The sequence below is a fragment of the Paroedura picta genome, chromosome 3, assembly GCF_049243985.1.
Source record: "Paroedura picta isolate Pp20150507F chromosome 3, Ppicta_v3.0, whole genome shotgun sequence".
In the NCBI taxonomy this organism is placed as follows: domain Eukaryota; kingdom Metazoa; phylum Chordata; class Lepidosauria; order Squamata; family Gekkonidae; genus Paroedura; species Paroedura picta.
The window spans coordinates 87494858-87511973 of NC_135371.1; the positions used below are offsets into that span (position 1 = coordinate 87494858).

Genomic DNA, 17116 nt, shown 5'->3' on the forward strand with positions numbered 1-17116 from the left:
TCATGGCAATAGGAAATCTTTCTTTTAATGGAAGCTGTCATGTTCTCCAATTCAACTGCAAATAAGAGTTTGCAACCTCTTAAATTGTCAGTGCTTCTTCGTGCTACCTAGATTAAAGCATCTGCAGCTTGCTCCCCTTATACATTTTTATTGGGAAACATCTCATTTTTTCCCCTCATGAATTTTTGCTAAGAGATTAGTGACCAGCATTAGCCAGTATTTGTTAGGGTGAAATTAGACAGTGGTTCCAGTCAAAAAGAATATTCCAGTTTTGCATTATCGTTAATGTTTGAATTCACAGATTGGTGCTATTTTATCATTCTTGTCACGAACTCCTTCTATAATTTAAATAACATTTCAAATACAAAAGAAAGTTTTTTTCAGCAGCAATGACATGCTTTATAGAATAATTCTCAGCAGAACATCCTTATTCACCGTGTATTTTAATATAATTCCTCCAACTATCTCTGATAGGGACTTATGAACGTCAAAGCTAAGAAACAAGCCCCCCTTAGTAGTGCAACCCTAAACAGAGTTACTCCTAAATCAGTGGGTTTAGAAGAGTGTAATAATGTTTAGGATTCCGCTGCATGCCATGGAATTTTCAGCTGAAAACTGGGTAAAAAGATATAACAAAGGAGAGGACAGGAGTGATTGACCCTAGGATAATATAGCTATGTCATGGGCAACTTTGACTACACAGACCATTTGCAGGTGAAAAAATTACATCTCTATGGAGTATCCCCAGCAACCAAAGAACTCTAGACATTACTTTTTGCTTTCTGGAGACAGGGAACTTAGATTCTGAGAGAACTTTGCATGATACATGGAAGTGACTAAACCAGTGATAGTGAGCAGCAGTTACTGGGACATCAAAATGATAACTCTTTTTGGGAGAACAGTAATAGCTTTTTGGGAAAGAAAAAGTACCAGAAGCACAAAAACATTTCCTCCATAAAACATCACAAGCATTTGGTCTGAGTGGAAATACTTCGAAATAATCTGAGAAATCTGGAAAATGTCAGTCAGGTGTACATTACAGCTGTAAAATGCAAATATTTAATAAAATGGCTCTTATGCTGATTAGACCAGCTTAATATAAAAAAATACTAATAATAACCAGGACATGAGACAGTCATAAGATATCCAGATTCATTTGAAATCATAATCCAGTATTGTTTTGCAGTTTTCTTCTGTAATTTCCCTCACACAACTGTCCAACCAATGACTTGTTACAGGGATTGAGGTTTCAATGTGTGAGTCTTTCCCATTCACTTCAATGGGAGACAGTTCTCTATGAACTTGTTTTCTCCACTGAAGCAAATAGGATCACCCACATTCTTAGGTGCTCCATTTACACAGTGGATCACATATAGGATTCTTGATACACATTATAGGCAATGGTTGTCTATAGAAAAAAAATAACAAATAGAAGATATTATGAAAACTAACTAACTAAAGGGGGGCTTAAACTAAAATAAAATATGGTCAATTATGATGCTTGGGAGTGCTACACTTTTAATCTCACAATGTCCCTATGAAGTCCTCATGGTGTAATATTTCAGGGTGTAATATTTCTAAATGAAGAAGAGTTGGGTTTTTCACTACCTGAAGGAGTCTCAAAGCAGCTTACCTTCCTTTACTCTCCCCACAACATGTGGGGGAGTGGGGAATAAAACTTCAGATTAGAAGCCACTACTCTTAACCACTGTACCAAGATGGATGGCTTAAAACAACTTTAATAAAGATAGCAACTATAACATCTTGCACAGTATTCTTTAAGTCTTGCTCCAGAAAAATCTTGGGACATATGACATAGTGCCTTTGTCCACTTTCCTCCCTCAGTAGCAAGATTTTCCTTTCATTTTCCTTTCCCTTTTATGACTGAGCTGCCCTAGTTACCTTTCTTCTTTGATGAAGAATCCTGGCTGTCCCATACTGTCTTAGTATGCTATTTTGGCTGTTGGCTCAGCCCAGGAAACTTAGGAAAGGATTGAGAGTCCCCTTTAACTTAAACAGCTCTCTTTTTTGAAATTCCAAATTAACAAAGCATTTTATTCAACATAGAGGGAAAAGGTCAGGTGAAATCAGGGGGTAAAATTTCTGAGGTAACTCAATACAGAACTCTGAAGTAAATCAGTATATGCACAACCTTTGGTTCATATGTTTCATATGAGAGATTCATAAGCTGTTACCAGTGATGAGAAGCTTTTGTTTGAGTGTTTCCCAAACATTCCAGTACACTTCCTTTGAATATTCACTGGCTCTTGGTTTCCAGATGGCTGGTAAATCCTATCCAGTACCCAAATTCTTTCTTTAAACACACCAGTACTCTGCTTGAGTTTTATCTGACTTTTAAGTTCTGGCAACTTAGACCAGGGATATCTCCACTCTTCAGAGCTATCTCTTTGGTCCTTTCCGCACAAGTAAAATGTAGGAAGAGTGTGGCAAATTGTAATCGCTACTAATTTGCAGTTATGCACGACGTTGCACACAATCTGCCACACTCCTGAAAACGATCAGCAAAAAGCGCTTCGTTGTAGCGCTTAAAGGGAAATCCCAAAAAGTGGATTCACCCTCCAAAAAGCGCTACACTCTTGCAAACAATCTGCAACAGTTCCGAAAAAGACCTGTGCGTTCCCATTGTTGCAGTTTCAGCAAAGTCCCTCCCTCTGGCTCTCTCCTCTGAACTTCCGGTGAAGCAATCGCCATTTTTTTTCCGGAGCGAGCGGAGAGCAACGAACCGGCAAGCCTTCATTCACCCAGCAAGGCTTCTCCGGCTGCAGTCCCTCCACAGAGCTGCTTTAAGTCACCAAGCACAACACAGCCCCGTTTGCAAGTTCCCTTTATTTTCGGCCAAAAATCGCGCCTGTGTACAGGGGGGGGGGGATTTTTTTTTCACTCGGGGGAGCGTGGCAACGATGAATCGCCAGCTCATACACCACCTGCCAGCTAGATGGGTCTCTCCGTTGCAACGAATCAACGCAGATTCGTTGCAACGTGTGTGTGTTTTTTTAAACCTGTCTTAAAGGGAAAGGGGCTGTTTGGGAGCATGATAATGGCCGCCCATTGGCTGTTCGTTTGAGTGACGGCCGGGGGCGGGACAAAGCACATAAAAAATCGCTTCCTTTCTAGCAATTTTTGGTGAAACCAGAAACCTGTGGGAAACGATTGCAACGCTACTGAATTCAACTACAAAGGCAGGTATGCATAACGCCGAATTCCACTATTTTAAATTCCGGAATTGCTTAGTGTAAACAATTGGCCACATTGATTTTTGTGCGGAATGGGCCTTTGTTTTAAATGAGTAAGGAAATTTCTGCTCTCCTTTTCATGACCTGAATGGTTCACCTAACTACCTATTCTTCCTTGACAACTCCATCTGTTTTAAACTGTTCTAAGACAGCTGAATTGAGACTGAATTTCTCCATCCTCTTCTCAAGTCTTTTTCTGCTCAACTGATGCTAACCAATAAATTGCCTTGGAGCAGCATATCACTCTTTACAGTCCTTTCCCTCTTTGTACAGCACTTTTAAGAGTGCAGTCTGTCACATATGATTTTTGGACAAGACCACAAATACTAATTCATTCACACTGCTAAATATAACAGGATATCTCTAAACTGTAAATTCTATCATTATACATGGAACATGGGGAATTAGTGGGAAGGGATTGAACTTCAATCTCCCATGCATAGGTTCAATACTTTGTGCCTGTATAGCTCACTGGAGGCTTATATCACCAGTTTTTCCTGCTCATATTCAGCTTGCTGGGCCCCAAATAATGTGCTGTATGCACTGGGCCATAAGTTTCAGCCAAGCTGAATTGCCATTAATGAAAAAACTGGCATCTATACAGTCTTTTTAGATGATCTCAAGTTATTATGTACAATTCTTGTTCTACTCAGAAGAGGTAAAATTGGCCAATTATACTTCAGGGAAAATGTAGTTTAAAGTGCTGTTTTATTTACTGAAACCGCTGTTTTATTATTGGGGGAAAATTATTGTCAGAAACATATACAGTCCAGTGTGAGACTCTGTATTCTATGGGCTCATTTTACAGGGAAATTCTGCTCTGCAGACTTCACTGAAGCAATTCATTTCAGTGAGCAAATTGGCTGATATGGCCTTTGGGGGAAAGTCCCAGTGAACCAGTGGTTTGGGGGCTGCCCCAAACCCAAGGCATCCCTGAATGAAGTCGGTTGGAGCCACTGCTACTGTGAACTGGTGCCCTCTGTGAGGGATGGGTGGGAGCTGCTACTGTTGCAAGATGGTGGCCCCCTGCCAGTAGCCTCTGCTCTGCACAAGACGGACAGGTGCAAGGTGTAAGAGAGCCAGCAGGGTGTAGAGGGGAGGAGTGCCAACTTCTAATCTGGTGAGCCGGGTTTGATTCCCCATTCCTCCACACACAGCTGGCTGTGTGACCTTGAACCCACCACAACACCAATAAAGCTGTTCTGACTGAGCAGTAATATCAGGGCTCTCCCAGCCTCACCTACCTCACAGGGTTTGTTGTGGGGAGAGAAATGGGAAGCTGATTGTAAGACACTTTGAGACTCTTCCTGGTAGAGAAAAGCAGCATATAAGAATCAACTCCTCCTCCTCCTCCTCCTCCTCCAAGATGGTTGGGAACCATTGAACCAGCAGGAAGAAGAAGAGTTGGCTTTTATACCCCACTTTTCACTGCCAGAAGGAATCTCAAAGCAGCTAACAATTGCCTTCCATTCCTGCCCCACAACAGACATCCAGCGAGGGAAGTGAGGTTGAGAGAGTTCTGACAGCACTGCTATGTGAGAAAAGCACTGACAGGATGGTGATTAGGCCAAGGTCACCCAGCTGGCTGCATGTTGAGGAGTAGGGATTCAAACCTGAGGACCATTCTGCACCCAGAAAATAAAGTGAAAGGCGTACTTTTGCAGATCCCATATTTTTAGCGTTTTGCACAATGTTCTCCAACATCCAGCTTCCCAGCAGCAAACCTGCAGCTACATCCTCCATTTTAAAGTAATAGTTGGTGAATCCCAAAAAGTGGATTTCCCCAGCTATCTAGCGTGAGTGAGAGGAGAGCACCCAGGAAGCCACACCACAAGGAAATGTAGCACTATCTCTGCCTCCAGTGCCCACCCTCACATCCACCTCCTTCTGCTGAACATTTAATTATTTTAGGATTATATCCTTTTTAGGTAGAATTTCACAGTTTGGATATTCATGATATTTACATTCAAAGGTGAGGTAAAGGGTTTACTTGTATGTGTATAATTGCTTTCAATTTTGTAATATATTAATTTTGAGCATTTATGTTTAGGACAATCATAGAATCTGTACACCGCCCGTGGCGCCGCGGGCGCCACGGACTATATAAAAGAGTAAGGGGTTGTGGGGAGGAGTTAGGGCGGGACCAGTCCGGTATAATAACTCGGAGGGGTCCAATCAGGAGCCGCGAAGCAGCTCCTGATTGGGCCCCTCCGAGTGCCACTCGAGGGCCAAGTGGCCAATTGGGAGGCGCGCCCACTTGGCCCGCTCCGGACTCCTCACACACGCCACTGGCAGCATGCACCTCAGGTAAGTGCAAACCGCAAAGTAGCGCCCGGGGCCAGCAGAGGCCTTGCCCACCCACCGCAGCCGGCTTTCGGGAGCCCGTTTTGGGCTATTGGGGGGGCGGCGGCAGCTTCGCCGGCAGCTTCGCTGCTCCCGGGGCGAGAGGAGCCCGTTTTGGGCTATTGGGAGGGGGGGCGGCGGCAGCCGGCCTCCTGGCGAGAGGAGGCCGTTTTGGGCTATCGGGAGGAGGGGCGGCGGCAGCCGGCCTCCTGGTGAGAGGAGGCCGTTTTGGGCTATCGGGAGGGGGGGCGGCGGCAGAACTTTACATTTGTCCCTATTGAACTTCATTTTATTCAGTTTAGCCCACTTCTCGAACCTATCAAGATCATCCTGGGGCTTTCCGCACAAGGTCCAATGTTGCAAAATGTTTTCAGAATGCAGAAACGCTATATTTAATAGTGGAATTTCGTCATTCCGCGTACCTTTAATTTTAGTGGAATATTGAAGTCCCAGTAGCATTGTATTCATTCCCCACAGGTTTCCAGTCTCGCTGGAATCGCAGCAAAGGAAGCAATATTTTTCTGTGCTTCTTCCCGCCCCTGGCCGTCAATCAAACAGAACAGCCAATGGACTGTTGTGTTTGTGCTCCCGAAAAGTGCCTTTCCCTTTAATAAATGTTTTTAAAAATGCAAACACATCAGTTGCAACGAATATTTGTTCAATCATTGTTTCAGAAAGACCTTTATTGCTGGCGTAGGAGCTGGTGCTTAATCGTTTACACTCTCCTCAAGTAAACCCCCCCCCATGGGCGTGATTTGTGGCTGAAATTATGGGCAGTGTCGAACAGGGGGCTGTATTGTGCTTGGGAACTTTAAAGACACTTGCAGTAGGGAGCCTTGTCTTACTGTTAATCACTTTTGTGGAGGGACTTCAGCCGTAGAAGCCTCGCTTGTTCGTTGCTTTCCCCAGTCTAAGGGGGGAAAAAATGTCGATCGCTTCTCCGGAAGCTCGGGGACATTCTTTCTATCGCTACATTGAGAACGCACATGTCTTTCACTGATGTGTTGCAGTTTGTGCTCAGAAGTGTAGCTGTTTTTTCAGGGGGAATCCACTTTTCCCGATTTCCTGAAAAGCACTACAACGAAGTGATTTTTGCGGGAGTGTTGTAGGAGTGTTGCAGATCGTGTATGACGTCATGCGGAACGTCGATTTAATAGTGTTTACCAAAGGTAAGATTTCTGCTACATTTAAGTCATGCAGAATGGACCCCTGTATTCTATTGCTGTCTTCAGTTGTGTTTGCTACCCCTCCCAGTTTAGTATCATCTGCAAATGATACTAAACAACACAGGCTCCAAGACAGATCCTTGGGGTGCTCCACTTGTCCCTGTTTTCCAAGAAGATGCTGAACCATTAATAAGTACCCTCTGGGTATGATTTGTCAACCAGTTATTGATCCACCTGACAGAATTAGGATCTATACCGCATTTTACCAACTTGTGAACAAGAATATCATATTGTTGTTCTTGTTGTTGTTGTTGTCGTTATTATTATTTCAATTTATTTCCCGCCACTCCCAAATGGCTCGTGGTGGGTTACAATGTCTTAAAACCCCAGTAAAACTCCCATTAAAAGACTTAAAACCATCACAACATGGTGGAGCAAAAAAAAAATCCCGTTACTACAGGAAAGGCGGAGGAGAAGGAGGTCAACGATGTTCGAGAAGAAGCCCGGGGGGGGGGGAGCAGTTGATGTACCACGCCAACCCCAGCCTCAACCATGGACCTGGTGGAAGAGCTCTGTCTTGCAGGCCCTGCAGAACGCTGGAAGATCCCGCAGAGCCCGCAGCTCTCCCGGAAGATCATTCCACCAGGTGGGGGCCAGGACCGAAAAGGCCCTGGCCCTGGTCGAGGCTAGGCGTGCTTCCCTAGGGCAGCTGGCACCGCGCCGAGGGGGGAGGAGAGTGGTGCTGGCAGCGGCGTGACAGCGGGCGTCGCCCTCCCCCCCCCGTGGAACGGCGCTGGCTGCTCCCAGAGGGAACGGCCATTTTGGTGGCTGAATCGCACAAGCCTAGTCAGTAGGGCTGCCAAGGGGAATGAGAACAGTGGCTGCGCCAGCCCTTTTTGCCCCAAGGCTGCCCTAACTGTCAAGTCCAACTGTAAATTGCCTCAGAACCCTGACAGAGCTGGCAGGAGGCTGCAGAGTGCTCTCCCTTCCCCTCCTTTCAGGCCTGCTGTGAAGGAGCCTCTGACAGGCCCTGACTGAGGGGAGGGAGGCATTTCCAAGAGCAACGCAAGGGAGCCTGAAGGCCTTCCTTTTGAGGGGGGGGGCTTTCCCCTTCTGCCAAACAGTTGGATGACAGGGAGGTCACAGAAAAGCCCCTTAAAATACTGCTATGGCCGGGGGTTAGACACAGCCAAGCCATGTGTCTTTCTTCTTTGCAACTCTCTGCAGATTTGAGGCCACTGGCACAGCATTATTCTGCAGATGAAACTGGATGCTGTTGCAGAGTTTCTTTTGTCTCCTGTTTCATCTGCACAACAACCCTGTGCAGTAGGCCTCAAGTCTTTCAATTCAACAACAACCCATCTGTGAGGCCTTAAATGTTTCTTCTCTACCACAACCCTGTCCAAAGTAGCCCTTTCTGCCTGGGGAGCTCATCTTTATACTCTGCAGGTGAGCTGTAATTCCAGGAGCTCTCCAGGCCCCACCTGGAGATTGGCTACCACTGGGTTCAAATATTCCTGGTGGTTTGGAGGTGGGACGTCATACAATGCCTCAGAGTCCAACCTTCAAATGAGCCATTTTTGCCTGCAGTTGGGAGGGAATGGTGCAGGTGTGTCCCTCCTGGGCTATGGGCTACGGCCAGCCCTTACCAGCAACTGTTTGTATTCTGGGGCACAGATAGGCAGACCAGCATCAGTCCTGTGAGTCTGGAAAGTGCAGGAAGATCTAAATAAATATTTACAGCTTGAAACTGTAAAAAGTGAACAAGTAAATGGAAACCGAAATAAGTTTTTTCAACCTTGGCCTGGCAAATAAAAAAAAAACAGTATAAAAAACATTACTAAGGTCAAGACTGCTATGCAGTCTTCCTCTTAGGGTTGCCAGCTTCCCTGTGAAGCTCTCTACCCCACCTCCCTCATGGGGAGTCTGCTATGGGGAGAGGAAGGGAAGACAATTGGAAAATGCTTTGAGACCCCTGAGGCCTGCTGGGTCACTGCTGCACATTCCCAGTCCTCTCAGACCTCTCACAGCCCCACATCCCTCACAGGTTGACTATTGTGGGGAGACGAATGGAAAAGGTGTTTGTAAACCGCTTTGAGACTCTTTTGGGTAGTAAACAACAGGGTACAAAAATCCATTCTTCTTTTAAGGAGCAATCATGAAAGAAGCATGTGAGCACATAACATTTTATCAACAGTGAGAAAATGGAAAAGAAGGAACAGGGTGGACACCTGTGTACTGTGACTACCCCATGTGTATTAGGGAAGAGGGGCATTTTGGTGTCTGTGGTCTAATTCACACAAGAAGGGAAATGATGCAGAACTGGGAGGAATTGGTTGCCATGTAATCTTCCCCTAAGAAGAGTCTCCAGTCTGATTTTCCCTTCCCATATCTGAAGACATGGCTCTGGAGAGCTCATCTGTAACCACTATGCCACAATTCCCAAAGGTCAGTCCTCTCCCACACTCAACGAACATTCCAAACCACAGGTTCTTGACACCCATCTCTCCGCGCCCATGCCCTCATTTGCCACCACACCACCACAACCTCCCACACAACACACACATTCAACCCCTTACAGACTGGACAACTCCTCCCCTTCCTCTTCCCACTGCCAAGCTCTAGCACCCGTTGTATTCTTGGATATAACGGGCTTTGCGAGAGAACAAACAAACAAGAACGAAGAACCCTTTACTTCATTTATTTTGTAATAATTTTAGTAACATTTATAGTAACCTTGGGATAGGTTTTTTCTTTCTCTCTTTGTATTCACTACAAACCGTCCCATTTGTCTATATTTGCTTGGCTTGATTGACAGGTGGAAGAGAGTCACGTGTAAAGCGTGTTTCTCTCTTCCGCTCTTTCAAGCAGGCAAAGTGAAGTGTAAGGAGAGCGAAAAGACAGTAGAGGAAAGCAGGACAGCAAGAAGGTAAGGAATGCCTGGAGGTACGATAATATTTAGTGTTACGCCATTACGCTGGCGTAACGCTATTTTTTCCAATACGCAGAAATGCCCTAATTTTCCAGATTAGAACCATTTTATACAATGTGGGTAAGCATGAGCCAGGCGGAAGCTATGACAAACCTTTTCCTTCCTTTTCCTGTCTTGGGTGAACAGGACAAAATGGAGCCTGCACTTCTTCCACCTGTTGTCCCCTCTGCAAGCGTTATGGCCCCTTCCAAGACTTTGCATGTGCTTTGCCATTAAGCCATGGTCTTCCCAATCTATACCTATACCAATCTATAGGTTCTTCTCATCACAGAACAAACAGTAACCATAATGCACCTAAATGTCAAGCAAAGAAATAAGAAGACAATATCTTGCCAAATGGGTCAGTGGCAGCACATGTTTGTTCTTATTCTGAACTAGTTCAGTTGCCCATCAAATATTTGGAGCTGCTGCTATAAGGGAACATCAGGCAAACTGCCGCAAAGAGATTATGCTGCTTCCCTCCAATGCTGAAGTCTATATCTGCCAATGGCTCAGAAGCCAAATGCTTTAATATCCACTTGCAGTGAGCCAGCGCTGCACAGCTGCAAATAAAATGGTTCAGCTGTTCTGTGGACTCACTTCTACATGCAGGGTTGGGAAAATATATTTGAAATCTTGCTTGGCAGTGAACCAATGACAAATTTGGGTTTGCCAATGTCCTTGTCTTTTAATGGGACACCTAGTAACATCCACAGTTGGTGACTAACTTGCAAGTATCCCTTGAAAAACAGTCTAAAAAAAGGCTTTAAATGCCTTTAAGTTGAGTTTATATATTTATTAAGTTTAGAGCCAAATTGTCTTTTTGAGAAATCAGGTAATGGCCAAATCAACTTGACAGCCAACAAGTACCATAGGAAAACATGGGAAGAACTTTGAAAAGAGAACACACATGGGTTTCTCTGAATCTCCCTGCTGAAATCACAGGTACTGAAATCAATGCATGTATGGAGGAATGGGCCATGCCCCCAGCTTATGTACCATTGCTGGTTTATGAACATGGAGTCTATGTATGTACACAGTATATGATTGTAGCTTCTATTCACATGACTAGGAAAACTACTTTTTCAAACATTTCCAAGCTGAGACTCATGTTTCCTTCCAATGTCATCTGAGCAAGGTTACTTGGGAACACAGCAGACGCCGTGATTATACTGGCTGTCACAACGTACATGTTGATTATACTCATGAATGCAGATTTATAAGATCTGATCCTATCTTTGTTTGCTTATAAGTAATTAATACTCTTCAATGGGATGTACTCCCTACTTAAATATGAGGAAGTAATATTACAGCCCTAGTGACAGTTTCTAGATATGGCAAGTGCACTCTGCATTATCCTTAGGCTGATTCACTGGTTATTAACAGAAAATTAGGAAGCAGCTTATAGAGGCCCATCCCAACTGTCATGATTAGGGCTGCCATCTATGGCTCTGGAAATTCCTGGGGCCATTCCGCATGAGTTCAAAGTAGCAGAAGGCTTACAAATGGTAAACGCTACTAATTTGCCGTTCCGCATGACGTTGTACACAATCTGCGACAGTCCTGCAACACTAGCTGTAAAATCGCTTCATTGTAGCGATTTCCGGTGAATCCAGAAAAGTGGATTCACCCTCAGAAAATCACTACACTCCTGCCAACAACCTGCAACACTTGCGAAAAAGACCTGTGCATTCTCAATGTAGTGGCTGCAACAAAGTCCCTCCCCCTGGCTCTCTCCTCCGAACTTCCGGCGAAGCGATCGCCATTTATTTTTCCTCGGAGCGAGCGGGGAAAGAAACGAACCAGCGAGGCTTCATTCACCCAGCGAAGCTTCTCTGGCTACAGTCCCTCCACAGAAGTGCTTTAAAGCTCCCCTAAGTCCCCAAGCACAACACAGCCCCCTGTTTGCAAGTTCCCTTTATTTTCGGCCGAAAATCGCATCCGTGCGGGGGGGGGGATTTTTTTTTCACTCGGGGAAGTGTGGTAACGATGACTCGCCAGCTCACACGCCTGCTAGATGGGTCTCTACGTTAGGAAGAATCAAGGCATATTCGTTGCAATGTGTGTGTGTGTGTGTGTGTTTTTAAACCTGTGCTTAAAGGGAATGGGGCTTTTCCGGAGCATGATAACAACCGCCCATTGGTTGTTCATTTGATTGACAGCCAGGGGCGGGAACAAGCACAGAAAAAAATGCTTCCTTTTTAGCGATTTTTGCGAGACCGGAAACCTGTGGGCAACGAATGAAACACTACTGGATTCCACTACAAGTGCAGGTATGCGGAACGCCGAGATTCCACTATTTAAAATAGCGTTTCCGCTTTGTGAAACCAATTGGCAACATTGGTCCTTGTGCGGAAAGGCCCCTGGAGATGTGGGGGGGGGGAGCCTTGGTAAAGCAAAGTTTAGGGAGGGGAGGGAGCGCAGTAGGGGGTGTGATATCATCCAGTCCACCTTTTGAAGTTGCCATTTTCTCAAGGAGAACCAATCTCTCTCATTTGGATAGAATCCTTCAGGGTCATCCAGTCCAACCCCCTGCACAATGCAGGAACTCACAACTACCTGCCTACCCACAATGACTCCGGTTTCATGCCCAAGTCATCCCCCCACCTAACATTTCCAGAATCCAGCCTGGCCTGGAGGGAATTCACCTACCATCCCACAGTGGCAATTAGCAATTCCCTGGGTATGTAAGGAAGAGCCACAAAAGACAGACACTGGCTCATCCCTTCCTGCCCACCCACTCACAATCTGCCTAAGTTCATAAAATCAGCATTTCTGTCAGATTACTATGTAGCCCCTGCTTAAAAACTTCTGAAGAAGGAGAACCCACCACCTTCTGAGGAAGCCTGTTCCATTGAGGAAACTACTCTAATTATCAGGAACTACTTCTGGATATTTAATTCTTTTGAATTAATTTCAACCCGTAAGTTTTGGTCTGATCTTCTGGGGCAACAGCAAACAACTCTGCTCCATCTTCTAATATGACAGCCCTTCAGGCATTTGAAGATGGTTATCATATCACCTATCAGTTTTCTTTTCTCCAGGCTAAACAGACCAAGCTCCCTCAACCTTTCCTCATATGACTTGGTCTCCAAACCCCTCACCATCTTTGTAGCCCTCTGCACATGCTCCAGTTTTTCTACATCTTTCTTCAGTTGTAGTGCCCAAAACTGAACACAGTACTCCAAGTGTGGTCTACCAGAGCGGAGTAATGTGGTAACATTACCTCGTGTGATCTGAAAACTATACTTCTTTTAATACAGCCCAAAATCCCATTTACCTTTTTAGCTACTAAGTCACACTGCTGATGTATGTTCACTGTATGGTCTACTAAGACCCCCAGATTCTTTTCACACAAATGACTACTAAGACAAGTCTCATCCATCCTGTAGAGATGCATATGGTTTTTCCTGCCTAAATGAAGAACTTTACATTTATCACAATTGAAATTCATTTTATTCACCTTAGTCCAGTTTTCTAGCCTGTCAAGATCATCTTGTATTCTGATTCTGTCTTCTGATGTGTTTTCTACCCCTCTCAGATTAGTGTCATCTGCAAATTTAATTACCACCTCTATTCCTTCATCCAAATAATTTATACATATGTTAAACAACACAGGGCAGATCCCTGAGGCACTCCACTTGTCAGTCCTCTCCAAGAAGATGATGAACCATTTACAATCACCCTTTGGGTATGATCTGTCAAGCAGTTCTCAATCCACCTAACAGTAATAGGATCCCTACTGCATTTTACCAACTTGTCAATAAGAATATCAATAATTGTTAATAAGGGCTTCCTGAATAGCTAGGAGTTAATTAATTTTAAAATATATTTTGAAAATGTGTTAAACATTTGTTGGGTCATATGATTATATATGGTCATGTTGACCCCACTCCCAAAATGGAAAAGATGTGAGTGCCAAGTTGTTTTCATAGTTCTTGTGTAAGTGTTCCAATGAGTACTGGTAGAAATTCCCCCCTAAAGCAGCAAGATGCCCAACTGGGATGCTGAGAAGAACTATGCTTTCCACAGAGGTCTCCTAATTATTCAAGATATTTATCAAAGCAGAATAAGAGAAGGGGAACCTTTGTGCTATTGCGGGTTCTTGTCCTGACAAAGAAAGAGACTGTGATTCTATCACTCAGAGGAAATGGCTGTTTCCCAGATATAAAACTATTCCATATTAAAGAAAATGTATTATGTGCATCCATCATATATCCAACATACTGCGCTCTTAGGAAGCAGCCTTCTAAAAGCACGCTGTCTGCCCCAATTAACACCTCAGATCATCTTGTCACTTATTAATGCCTGATCCTAAATACAAAACTAATGACAACAAGTAGAGATACTAATAGCTGTGAGGAGACTACATAGATAACTAAGGCAAGTTCTGATATGAAGCTTGCTTGAAATGGGGCTTTTAAGAAACAAAACTAAGCCAAAGGAGAACATAGGGAAAAGTAGGGTGCCACAGCCTCCTTTCATAGTTCGTTCTCCATGTCAGATGTGTCTACGTAAGTATTAATTAATACTGTAAGGACCTTGAAAGATTTGGCAGTTTACTTACTCACAGACTTCCAGATAGTTGGATGCTAATCAGAGTCTCAGCGCAGCTATTTTAGCAGGTTAGGCAGATGAATTACATTTCTATGTTGAATACTATGTGCAGTGGGTTGCCAGATTATTTTTCTGGCACAACTTTGAGGAGCTGTAAAACAAGCAACAATCCAACTGGTGTAGCTTCTCTTGGCTTGAAAATGAAGTCATGGAAGTCGCTTTTCCTGCTTACCCTTACACATATTTCTTTGGCTTGAAAAATGCATTTTAGCTGGAAAGTTTGGTGTTTTCAGCTGCAGTCAGGTCCACTTCAATTATAGAATCATAGAATCATAGAGTTGGAAGGGGCCACACAGGCCATCCAGTCCAACCCCCTGCTCAACGCAGGATTAGCCCTAAGCATCCTAAAGCATCCAAGAAAAGCGTGTATCCAACCTTTGCTTGAAGACTGCCAGTGAGGGGGAGCTCACCACCTCCTTAGGCAGCCTATTCCAGCATGGCTTCAATCCATTCACCAGTAGACAGAAGTAGCCTCTTCTTGGCTACCAGAAGCTCAGGGAGGATGGTAGGATATGAAAATTTTCTATGCCTCCACCTTGCAGACAAAATAGAAGTGGTGGTGGTGGGGGACAGGGGGATATCCAAAAACACTGGTTATGTGAAAGAGTAGTACCTGAACTCTGCTCTCATGTTATCATGTTCTAGCCCTTAGTCAAGAAGAAGAGGGCTGATGCTGAGATCACTGGGGGGGGGGGGGAGAAGTCAGAGACTGTGTTATCCCATCCCAGTACCCCACCCCTTCCAAAGTTGGATTTTCTCTGTGTACAACTTTCCTTTTCACCTGGATATTTTCATGGGTTCCAAATTGCTAGATTTATTTTAATCTCAGCCAATCCTAGACATTTGTTATATTTTACAATATGAAGAAGGAATCAACCCAATTAATATTTTCCCTAATGTCATTTTCCCCAAGAGCCAGTTTGGCGTAGTGGTTAGGAGTGCAGACTTCTAATCTGGCAAGAACTAGTCCCAAAAACAAATGATCCAGAATTTTACATATTAAGTAATGTGCCTTAAATAATCTTCAACTAGAAGCTAGACAAGATTACTGGGCCTAAGGTGAGCTATAGCAATATCTGAGCAGCTACTTCATGTGCCAGCTGAAGCCACAAAATCTGGCAAGATGGGTTCTATTCTGCACTCCCCAACATGCAGCCAGCTTGGTGACCTTGGGCTCACCACAGCACTGATAAAGCTGTTCTGACAGAGCAGTGATATCAGGGTTCTCTCAGCCTCACCCACCCCACAGGGTGTCTGTTGTGGGGAGAGGAAAGGGAAGGCGACTGTAAGCCACTTTGAGGCTCCTTTGGGTAGAGAAAAGCAGCTTATAAGAACCAACTCTTCTTCTTACTTCTTTTGTAAGCAACTTATTCCTAATCCTTTTTACTCCCATGTTTACAGGGAACTCAAAAATAGTCCAGCCAGAATCCTACCCACTCCACTTCCATTTGTCTGTGCAGTCCTATGTAAAGTTACCCTCTTCTAAATTCATTGAAGTCAAGGGGTTTAGATGGATTTATAAATGCGTATGATTTTCCTGTAAATTATATGAATGGGTCATCACAAATTATCAAACCTTCCAAGAATTTAATCCCAAGGTTTTCAATGGAATCCATTGCCACATTCAGTTGCCCATTGCTATCAAGTATAAATAAATCAAAAGGCATGTGTGAATTAACTGTCTGCCTTGGACTGAACTATTATGGTATGGAACTTGGTTGTCACCAATATGTGGTTGACACCCAGTTCCTGATGGTTGATCACCTTGATTCTCCCCCAGAAACATCAGCCAGCTGCCTGGAAGCAGTTATGAGGAGGCTCAAGCAGAGTTGTCTGAAGCTCAGTCCATCAAAGACGGAGGTTCTGTGGCTGGGCAGAAAGGGTCCAAGTGAGGAAGTGCATCTGCCCAACCTAGATGGTGTGCAGCTATCAGTGGCTCATTTGGCCAGGAACCTGGGTGTGACCCGGGATGTTTCCCTCTCCACAGAGGCCCAGGTGACAAGAGTAGCATGGCTGGCCTTATACTACCTTCACCAAGCCAAACTACTAGCACCCTACTCAGCCCTGGAACACCTAGCCAGAGTGATCCACATGACAGTCACCTGGGCTAGACTTCTGCAACTTGCTCTATGCAGGCCTACCCTTAACTCTGATCTGGAAACTGCAGCTGGTCCAGAATGTGGCAGCCAGGATCCTCACAGCAACACCCACATCTGGCCCATCCTTCAACAACTGAGCTGGCTTCTAGCTGCATACAAATGTAATAAATAGATTAAAAGATACAAGAAAAATAAATGGATAAATAAATAAACCTTAGGATATCTAATTCTTATTAGCACACATAAAATGAACATTTTAAATAATTTAAAATAAAACTGGAGAAAACTGATTATCCATGATAATACTCTAGGATCTCAACAGAATTAAAATAGCAGAGCCTCTAAAAATTCAAAAAGTTGGGTCTTGCATGGTTTTCTAAGGGAATCTAAATATCTGGATGGATAAATCCAGCAAACAATTACCTAAAAATATGATTCTCTACTCCAACTATCCTGATTCTTCTGTGGGTGATTCTTCTGTGGGTGATTTAAGTGTTAGTAGGTGATATTAAGTATCATGAAAAACATATGGTAAGGGAACTAGTCCCAAAAACAAATGATCCAGAATTTTACATATTAATTAATGTGCCTTAAATAATCTTCAACTAGAAGCTAGAGAAGATTACTGGGCCTAAGGTGAGCTATAGCAATATCTGAGCAGCTACT

At 44.1% G+C, this 17116-nt stretch overlaps 1 protein-coding gene across 3 annotated transcripts in view; it reads right to left on the reverse strand.

Annotated features, from left to right (window-relative positions):
• The window catches only part of SPOCK1 (SPARC (osteonectin), cwcv and kazal like domains proteoglycan 1), an 863260-nt gene that overhangs the window by 36980 nt on the left and 809164 nt on the right, over positions 1 to 17116 (reverse strand). The gene's annotated exons all lie outside the window — the stretch shown is intronic.